We start from the raw sequence: 9,401 nt of genomic DNA on the forward strand, positions 1-9,401 counted from the left end.
AACAATACATCCTTGTAGCAATCATATAGGCCGGGAATATAGAATCTAAATGTACTACTCAAAGTATGTTTTAGATTAAAATACCAGGCAGGTATGTTAGTACTTGTCAGAACATTATACTCCACCTGCAAAATCTACGCAAAGTTTGTTTTTACAAAAATCGAAATTCTTGCGATAGATTTGTATGGAGTTAAATATTGTCTGCAACTTTCATCTTTCAGGAAAAACAGATCAGGATTCATCATCTGTGTGGCAGTGCAGCAGGTTGTGCCCATAGGGAGAATATTGCAACAACAAGGGATTCAAAGAACATGTCACCCTATTGGTGTGGAAAATTATAAAAATAGCAGGTATGACCTGGAGGCTACTTTACCTTGGTGTGTTAACTTAAAGGGTATAATAGATCAAAATATAGATGATTGATTTGAAGTATGAGCGAACATTTCACCACAGGCTATTGTAAGTATATTTACATGGTGATATACATATGTTAGGGTGAGGCAAGCAATGTGAAGCACTTTACATTTTATTTGAACCCATGGCCACAACCTACCTAACAAATACTAATTACACCCACCACCATGCCCTCAAAGATTAAACTCTGTCTGGATGGTATCGTATCAGAGGGGTACACCATCTTACTAAACCTTTGTGATATGACCAGAACAAGTAGATTGAGAAAAATGTCATGAAAAGCCCATTTTCATATATATTTGCATCAGAACTTTAATCAGCTTTTGTTTGATGACCATTTATATGCTACCGTGACAAAAAAGGAAAGGTTATAGTGTATATATATATACTGTCATGAGAGGTTTTTGCTTTAAATTAGGGTCCATCGGTGAGATCAATAATGAGTACTATTTACTTGAGGGGCGCAACCGTAAAGGCAAATAGTACTATTGATCTCACCGAGGGACCATAGCTTTAACCAGAACCTCAAATAAAGACAGTATACAGTAAGGAAAAGAATTATGGTACCAGTTGTATTCACCCCTGTATATCCTAAATAAAGACAAATATGTGACGTGTCATGTCAAAAGGAGACACTTTTGGGCAGGTTATCAATTTTGAGGTTTTTACATATCTTAAATATAGGATATTTTGCTCCACAACACCGTTTTCTCCAATGAAATCGGGCATTCCTAAGTGAAGATATTGAGTTCGTAAGTTATGGTATTATAAAATTGGAAATTGAGAAATCGGCCTTTAAAAAATGAGAGTAGGAATTACCTTGAAAAAAAAAACAAGATGCCAGTTATATTCCGGTCTGAAAATATCAGACAATATTGTAAACATTAATAACGTCACAAATTCGCAACAAACCCAAATTCTGAAAAAAATCAACCCGGGCAGATTTTTGGCTATTTCTCCATTTACGATCCTGCCCAAAAGTGTCTCCTTTTGACATGACACGTCACATATGTCAAAATTAAAACAAGCAGTCAATGCCTGTACTCTTTAGCTCTGATTTTTAAAAAGGTCTTAAAAGACCTTTTTTGTTGAAATTGGTTGAGTAAAGAAACGGTGATCCAAAACCTAATAAAGATACGAAATAAAAAGTTGCACTTTTCTGTTCTAATCAATGAAAGCACGACGCTAGTTTTTCGTGTTAATCAATGAAAACACGGCGTTTGTTCTCTTGTTCGCGAACGCTTTGTGTACAAATCAATAGGGCATGCAATGTGGCAAACTGTAACTTTTAAATTTGCATCTTCCTTGGGTTTTTGGATCGTCGTGTCTTTATTTCTTGAACAATTTCAACAAATGAGGTCTTAAATTCGAGTTCCAATTATGACATTATATGCCTTTGTTTATGGTATAGGCTACAGGTGGTGAATGAAACTGGCACCTTAATTATTTGGCTTACTGTATATTTGTTTCATATATACTTCATTAAGAGTGATATAGTTGACCTGTCTGGTTTATATTGTGTGTCTTAAATCAAGAAGATTAAGTATGGGACTTATGGGAATTATTAATTTGTGATGCTTCTGCCAAGATGTCACAAGACAATTCTCGAAATGAAATATATTGATATTAATCTGTGATGTTATACGGCCCATCGAATACAAGCCAAACTATATGTCCAAATACGGTAGTTGTGAGTGTGTGAACTCTTCCGCCACATAGAAAGCACACACACGCAAGTCATTGTTAAAAGTACTATTTACTTACGGTAACTATTTTTGGTTATATGATCCATTTTTAACCAATCGATGAACAAGAATATATTAATGAAGTATATCATTGAAAGTGATAGGAATTTAAGCAATAACAAACATCAAGATTTGAATGAGAAATCACCTCAGAACTCAAAAACAACTATTGTGACATTGTTCTCGCTTGGCTTGGTATCCTATAATGCCCATATCTCACTTCAAAGGGTGCAGTTTGTACATTCAAATCAAACCTGTGTTTTTCTTTTTAATCTTTAAATAAATATCAGACCAAACAGAGGATTTATGGCAGCAAATGCATTCAATATGATCTAGGAATGAATCTACTATGAATTGGAATAAACATTGGAGGTATAATCAATAAATATGCAAAACCAAGGGATCTTGGATTTTGACCAGGTTCACATGCATGTTTAAGGGTAGATGAGGTATTGTTGGTCGAAGCAACCTAAAAAATCTATATTCATTATCTAGATCAATATATTATTGAAAATTAACACCTGATGTTTTGCAAAAGTTCATTCTACAGAACGTATACTTTGCAAACTTGCTTAATTTATTGTTGTTAATGAGTTATGTACGTTTTACAAAAGTGTTGTTGTTTCAGCCCTCTTTAAAACGTACCTCAAGAACCGCAGCACCTTTAAAAGTATATCTGTCATATTTGAATTCTTCTACACGCTCGCTATGAATTGAGCAATGCAGTTTTTGCTATAGCTCACTACCATTGGTAATATGCTGTGAACTACCAAATCCCAACAGTTTAAAATAATTAATAACCTTAAATTTAGTACTGCTAGTTTTACTAGCAGTAAATGGTACAATCAGGTACCTGGAAGGATATCAAAATCAAAATTTGCTATATAAAAGCAATATGTAATATCATCAAGACTTTAGAACTTGAAAATCCAAGTGATTAGGATTTAGGATTAGGTTTAGGTTTTGTGGGTTAGGATTAGGATTTAGATTATTATTAGGGTTAGGGTAACAAGCATGCGCACACTGACACTGTTGTACGCACCCCTACACCACCACATACACAATAAAAAAGGCTGTACAATCATACATATTTTCATGGTTATTTATTTACTTATTTCCAGTGTTTCATGACTTTCATTGGTCTGTGTTTTTATTCAATTCAAAATATTATAATGATATTATCACATTTCATCATGATTCGGATTATCAATAACATTTATACTGATATATAATAAAAATCCAAGTGTATGACACCTGCCAACAATGTAAGAAATAAAGCAGTTCTGGGAATACAAGACTCGCCTATGTAAGTTTGAATGTTACGCAAGGAATTCTGATTATTATGGTTAAATATGAATAAAAGCATCGAAATCAAACCTAACACACTTACTCCTTTGACCACAGATAATCTATGATGACCTTGAATTCCAGCTTCAATTTGACTTGTGTTCAATTCTACTCAAAACATTGAAATTAAATCATGATTCTTGAAAGAAAACATTGAAGCTTTTTCTTTCAAAACATGCAGAGTGCAAATCGATGAGCTCGATATTTGTTTTTCCATACTTCTATTACAACAAAATCTTTGTCACCTACAGGTGATATTGTTTGTTATCTGAAACACCCGTAGACTATTTTTCTTTGGAAATATACCCATAGCAATTTCTATATAGCAAGTATTCGAATTATTGATAGATTTTGACAACACTAGCGGTTATTGCAAACTTCAGCAAAGCTGTAAATATCCTTCTGGCCTTCATAACTTCTAAAAATCGATAATAAAAACTCTAAATAATAAAGTTTTTTATTTCATACACTGCCTGCATATTTGTACAAGGATATCGTGCATAATTTAAGTAAATGGAAACAAACATTAAATTTCATAAATAATAAGACATAAATTTACCAATTTAAAATATTTCAGTTGACCATCACACATAAAGCAATTAAGGGATACCCAAACTTTGGTCAGGGAAGTGGTAATGTCATACTGTAGTATGTAGTTACTAGGGAGAACTTGAAATTAAAGCTACACCAGTAAAGTTGAGAACGATTAAATCTTTGTGGATGGGAGTCTCAAACATACGATGAGTGCACATTAAAGTTGGCATTTAAAGAGGATGATAGTAAATTCAACATAACTTGTTAAACAGTACCCTCTACACACCACTTATAACCTGCCCTGGACAGCTTTGAAAAGGTAAAACTAATCAGAACCAAATAAAGTGCATTACAATGACTGATTGTCCCTTATTTATGCTGGAGCTTGTGTCATTCCCTCATTTCAAATATATAGTTTTGGTTTCTCTATTGTTCAGAAACCAAAAATCAAGGGATTAAAATGTGGAGATGAACTGGTATGCAATCATAACACTATTGTGCTGGGAGGACACAAGAGGGTATATATAATCAAAAGTATAATGGCCTATAACCATACGTATATAATAGCCTATTGTGCTAACATTTTCATTATCGATATCTATTAACGCGGGCGACTTTTGCCGTAGGTGGCACACTTCCATGACACCATAAATTACACCGAGATTCCGTTTGTAAGTTATGGATATATATACGAGACCTAGGCCTACATGTAGAAACCATGTGCATATATTGAGGGGGGGGGGGGGGGTTTGTTTATTTGTCTGAAATATAAACGATGCATGATGATGCAGATGATTTGATTATGAATTAGATTATTTCCCGGAAAGCACAACCCATACCTCTTACCTATGTTCCCTCCGCCACCTATATATAACCACCTCCTCCCCCTCCCCACACTCGATATCGACTCTTCCCTATTATTCCACTAAACTCTTGAGCCTCCCTCTCCCCCTCTTTCCCCTCCCACCCCCAATCCCCTCCTCCCTCACTTTTTCTTCTCCCCTTACCCTTACCCTTACCCCCTCCCCTCACACACACACACATACCCTCTTTCCCTGGCGATCTCTTCTATCTCTCTCTCTCTCTCTATTCTCCAATAAATAAATTGAATAAAAGTTAGTTTAAACCAGCTTTCTATGTGGCTTTCTATGATATTGATCTTCCGTCATGCGACGTGCACATAAATAGAGTTGCGTATAATAGTGTTTATAACAATGAAGTCATAATCTGTCAAGTGGCTATTGTAATGTCTGTGGAAATATTTCGATGGTCTATATATTTTCACAGTGAAATCAGCTTAGGCTAATTCGTAGTCTCAAGTCAATGCTTTCAAACTAAATCAATCCTTTCAAATGTAGACTGCTTTGTTCGACTTCTCTGCTCGTGAATATTGCACTGCGAAATTTAAACATTTCTTTTGTATACTTAGAGTAGGTAACTTCAAATCAAATAATTTTACGATCCACACCACTTATAAGAAACTGAAACCAAAACCGAAACTGACTGACACAAATGTTCGGTTTTAAACAAAAGGTAGAAACAATGAGTTCGATATCTTATGATTCAAGTGGTTAGGCAGGACAATAGGAAACCACGTGACCAAAACCAAAACCAAAACTAAAACTATATATTTGAAATGAGGCATTCTATGCTTGAGAAACAAAAGAAATTAAATAGTGTGAAAGTTTGCATCATTTAATACAAATAGTTATAGTCACATCGTTGACACCTACATCTTACAATATATTGATTTATATTGTTCACTCGGTGTAGGTGATGCATATGGAAAAAATTGAATCAAATACAGGAACATACTTCAAAATGAAAAAGTATTTGCAAATAGTCGAGTCATATGGGAAGTCACACACTTACACCATTTCATCTGATTTCCAATGGTAGAGGATACAACATCTTCAAGTAAAGGTCTGTTCCAGTATTTGATTTAATTTGTCAATTTATATGTGTCATTATACTTACAATAAAAAAGTTTTACCATTTAACAATACAAATATTGAATGTTTATGAGTACAGTGGTAAGAATATTTCCACGAGGCGAAAAATTGAGTGTTCCATTCAACAAAGTACTTCAAACAAGTTTGAGCAGTTTAAGCACTTACCAATGAAAAATGAATAACTTGCACTTTATCCTGAACCTGTACTATACATGCTCAAACAAAACAATAGATTGTTGTACACTTTCACTGTGACATTTTACAGCTGCAGTTCCATTTACATGGTCCAAGGTTATTAGTTACAACAGAACATGATTTGTCTTGGGACAAACTTAATTTTTTCCAGTTACAGTACATTTAGTTTATATTAGATAAATGTAAATCATATTACTTCAATATCTTGTATCTTGCACACCGCCATATTCATAATTGAGTAAACACTACTGTTTCCTCACAGTATTAATTTACAAAGCTTTCTTTTATGGAACATGACTGGTTTTCAATAAATTGAGCTAGCTGTGGTGTTGTCCCAAGCATACAATGATACTAAAAGCATGACTAGTGATTTGAGGTTAAACAGGATAACAGTACAAATAGATCATGACCATAGACTGTAGTAATCATATATGCTGCCTTTTTGCAGCAAAACTATTTGCACAGGCAGATTGAGTTAATAATTTTCTGTTGAAAATTATTAATTAAATGATTGCTGGCTTTTCCTCCCAGCTACATACACTTTAAGTACATATCATTAGATTTATAAAGTTTACTTCGAGGAATGTTAAATATCAAAATATCAATCTTTAATAATTTGCCATAAAATTTGTATTATATCACAATTTTTTTTAAATCCAAAGTATTTGACATAAGAAGGACAGCCTTCGTATTCAGCATGCAATTCGATATGTCTGAGGTGCTCTCATGTCCCAAAAAAATACTGTGCAAACGTTGCTATCCGAGCCCTTAAGCATACTCTCCCTATCCAAACTGGTCTAACAGTTGAAAGAACATAAATTATACATCAACTTATCGACAACAAATTTAAATTACAATTTAACTAAACTTACAGTTAAACCCACATCCTTGAATGCTTTCAGAGTTGCTTAGCGAGACAAATGCATGTACGTACATAATATTAAAGCACCAACGCCTGATCTATATTGTCCAATTAATTGTCTCAGTTATACCCTTCCAGACAAGCAGACATCCCATAGTCACTACACAGAGATAACGGTTGGGTAATGAGACCATGTATCTGAATCAAGCTTACATTTTCATGTATTATGTTTTCTTAAAATGCAATACGGTATACCACAGCTTCACCCAATATCTGTTTGCTCCAGAAAACCATTTTGACCTTTTCCTGTATTGAGTCACCAATCAAGAAAATCAATATTACCACATGTAATGGATTATCTTCAAATGGTTTTCCGATCACATTACTTGCATAAGTCTAACTTAAATCTGTAACAACTAGACACGAATGTACATTGTAGTGTTTGTCACTCATCCAGAAGGTGATAACTCCATTGATATGGGAAACAAAGTCTTTGACAAACATCATAACATCAATTCAATAAAACAAGATACGTTACTCACACAGCTATTGATCCCCAATCATGAACTTCAATTTGCTATATATGTAGATAGAAGATAATATGACCACTGCTGGCCTTGAAATTTGCTTGAGATAACAAAAAACTTGTACGCAAAATCGCTACCTTCTACAAATTTACGACTGTCAATTTAGTATCAGAAATTGCCAAAATCTCCCAAGCCCTCCGATAACCAAAATTCCGTTTGCAGCCTGACAAACTAATTTACATTCAAGGAAGGGATTGTTAAATACCTGATTACTTTTACTTCTAAATGTAACCCTAAACACTTGTATATTTTAACATTTTAACAGTCAATTAGTAAAAACAAAGGGATTGAAAACAAATCACAGAACCAAACAACTTATAAAAACGATCTTCCACAATATTTCAGCACACAGCACTCCCAGCTGCTATTGCACTTACCACGTCCGTGCATGCAAGGTACAACTTATCTCAACAGCTCAAGCAGAGAATTTTGTTTCTGTAGGTCATGGAAGTGTAGAGACAGCTATGAATGATGAGATCCAAATTGTCCAATGGCCATCTGTCTGCCATCATGTAACATGATATACATGGCTTACATGCAACTCTTGCTCTAATTATATTCACTCTATTTGGACTGCTTTCTATGCAATATGGAAAAATCAGTTATGTTTGAATTTCAAATAAAATAAAGTCTATGCCACAATTGAATATATGAATACAAAAGCCACCTAAGTCCATACTTTGGTCAAATTGAGTTAAGCATGGGAAATTGTTGCTATACATAGGCCTGTCATATGCATGAAAGAACAACTCAAATTCATCCTCTGTGTCTATTGGGCATGTGAAAAATAGCATGTATGAAAGAATCACCCAATTCCATGATTTGAGTCTTGTAACACATTGATTGAAATCCAGTATGTATAAAAGTCCACTTGTAACACATTCATTGCTAGAGAATGACTTTTGAACAAAAATGGGTTTAATAAAGGAAAGTGTGTGGTTTATATTACATGGCAGAATGCTTATCAACATTATACATACCTGTGTGCTTTATTTTGTATTATCTTACTAGTGGTAATCTCATTCTAACATTGTTGTCTTTGTATATGATTCAAAAACCACCTAAGTCCAAAATTTAAAATGAACCCCACGAAGTCCCCTGAAATGCTAATCGTCATACCTAATACAGGTTAATCCACTCATTTGCACGTAAAACTTACCATATTGACCAGGTAAATCTAACTGAAGGAATTAAAATGATACACGGGTTTTTCTCTCAAAATAACTTCGCATGGACTTAGGTGGCTTTTGTATTCATGTATTCAATTGTCTAATCCATTTATTAAGCAAATATGCTCACAACTCTCTATAGCATTAATGAAGCACAAAATTAGGTCAAAGAAAACAGAAATGGACAAATGTTTGCACATTTACATGCCAGCTGAAACATTCACCTTTAAATTCAATGTTTGAAAAGACTTTCACAAGAATCAGGTTTTCTTTTAAATAATTTTAATTTAAACTTAAGCAAACATAATAGCAGTTACAATTTGTTCCCAAGTTGTTTTAACAACATAAAAGTGCACATTCATGAATTCCTGGATAGACAAAAAGGTACATTTTTCAATATGCATGCCATCCAAGTGTGTATGCATCACAATGGTGTGTTAATATTTTTACGGAAAAGCTTCTTATTAGTCTAAGTGCTACTTTTATTCTGGCATTCGCTCACCTCCTCAGACCCCAAAAGTATCGATGCTGTACAAAAACACTTGCTAAAAGCATATGAATAATAAAACAAGGGTAAAAACTAGTATCCATAAAGT

The sequence above is a fragment of the Amphiura filiformis genome, chromosome 6 (genome assembly GCF_039555335.1).
Source record: "Amphiura filiformis chromosome 6, Afil_fr2py, whole genome shotgun sequence".
Lineage (NCBI taxonomy): Eukaryota > Metazoa > Echinodermata > Ophiuroidea > Amphilepidida > Amphiuridae > Amphiura > Amphiura filiformis.